Below are 2,033 nucleotides of genomic sequence, written 5' to 3'. Positions count from 1 at the left end.
AATATTTATGTATAAATCAGTATAGTATATAATGTGGCTATAGACTCTTCTAAGTCAATTGGTTGTTCTGTATCACCATTTGGAAAGAACATATTCTGAACACACAACTTACTTATGTCATCAAGCATAGAGAAAATGACTTGGTGCTCAACTAGCAACTCTAATTCTTTTTTTTTCTTTTCTTTTCTTTTTTTAATGTCCCCGAGCGGGTGCACCATTCCTGGAGGTTCTGCAATACCAGGTCGATGCGTGGAGTGGACAGAGCAAGTTCCTATTCCAACTCCTAGTTCCAAAAATCCATTTAATATATTGTCCTCGGATAGAGGACGTATCAGATATTAAACTGATAAGAACAGATACTATATTTGATCTTAGCTAAAAGACCGAGAAGCGATAGCAACTCTAATTCTTAAACCAAATTTTGAATAGGGTTTTCCTTCAGTCTTCTTTCACTGATTTTTTTTTGCACTTAAATATGCACAGAACAAAAAACAAACAAACAAACATACACACACACATAATGACTCAATCCTTAGAAAATTCTTCACAAAGAAACCTTTGAATATGGTATTCTGACTCTCTCTCAAATGCTGGGATGTACCCAAAAAATAAAGAATCAGACAGAAGCTAAGGAGATGTGTTTCCTTCCTGAGTCAAAGAAAAAGGAAAGGATGTCATATGTAATATATGGTTCAGTCCATGAGAAGCACTCAGGTTGATGGCAGAGTTGAACTGATGACCAGATACTAGATAAACCCTTGCAATGTCAGAAGATCACCCTTGGTCTCACACCTCATTCTGTCAAAATCCTACTTAGGCCACTTACTACTTTGCTGACGATCTGTCACCCCTCTCTGAAACATTTTTAACTCATCTGAAAAACTACACAAAAACAACGGGGGAGACCATATTGGGGACTGAATTCTTGGGCGTCTTTGCAGAAATCCTTCATCAAACCTAAGTTCTAAGCTGAATCTCTCCCAAAACACAGGTTCATATCTTTCTTAATTCTCTTTCTTTAACTTCATTTTTATACTCCTCACTTGTACTTCAAATTTATTTCCAAGTCACCCACATCTACCCATAGTGATAATGTTTATTAGCAAGACCTTTAGTGCAGGCATGTCCCCTGCTGCCTCAGGAACCAAGGTTCACATCCTAAGTATAACCCACCATCTCCCCTATTCCTTTCTGCCCCACAGGTATCTCAGTCATAATCTCCATTTATGCACTCCACCACAACCCAAAGGTGTGGCCAGACCCAGAGGTAGGAGGCTACACAGAAGGGCAGGGGAAGATCCCTCCAGACCAAAACCTTCTGTCCCCACCTCTAGCACCTTGTCCCTTGGTGAGTTGAGAGCAATAGTTTAACCTCTATTATCCTGACAAAGGTGTCATGTCCCTGCAGATGTTTGACCCTTCCAGGTTTGTACCAGATTCTCCCCGACATAGCCATTCATTCCTGCCCTTCTCAGGAGGAGCAAGGTGAGACATCCTGTGTATATTGATGGAATACACTTTGGGGATATTTCCAGCATACTTTGATGTTTTTGACCTAATGCATACATGACATCTCCAGGTATATTATATTCCCAATAAGCTTCTTGGGACTTGTCTGTGCACAAAAGAAGAATAGCATTGCAGTAGACACAGTGAAGACCTTGACCCATTGCTCCTCCCATTGCCCAACCAAATTTCTCTTTCAGTGGATGCCACAGATTTGCACATATTCTCATATGTTAGGAGTAGTATTCTAAGTTGATCTTTTTCCTGTGATTTTAACATTGGGTGTACAGCTTTTCAAGTTTCAGGATTCTTATCTGTCATGTCTTTCTCCATACCTCAGTCAGGTCAAGCATATTTCCTGAGAATCACTGTGGAAAGTGATAATTTTGCTTGAGTGTCAGACCTGGACATCTGTCCAGTCTGATGCTGGATGTGTTACAGAAAGTCTTTTAAGGGAAAGTTTATTCCACGTCCATGGCTTCCACCTCTGCAGTCTCTCCCACTCAATCAGAGCATCTGTGCCAATG

The 2,033-nt window shown here is 40.3% G+C and overlaps 1 non-coding gene across 1 annotated transcript; it reads right to left on the bottom strand.

The window, feature by feature from the left end:
• Positions 1-204: 204 nt before the first annotated feature.
• LOC125412698 (U2 spliceosomal RNA) lies at positions 205-395 on the bottom strand. Its single transcript, XR_007235653.3, has one exon. It is a non-coding gene; the product is annotated as a U2 spliceosomal RNA (small nuclear RNA).
• Between the last annotated feature and the right edge of the window lie 1,638 nt (positions 396-2,033).

The sequence above is a fragment of the Myodes glareolus genome, chromosome 3, assembly GCF_982192425.1.
Source record: "Myodes glareolus chromosome 3, mMyoGla1.1, whole genome shotgun sequence".
In the NCBI taxonomy this organism is placed as follows: domain Eukaryota; kingdom Metazoa; phylum Chordata; class Mammalia; order Rodentia; family Cricetidae; genus Myodes; species Myodes glareolus.
This window is presented reverse-complemented; position numbering and strand designations above follow the sequence as displayed.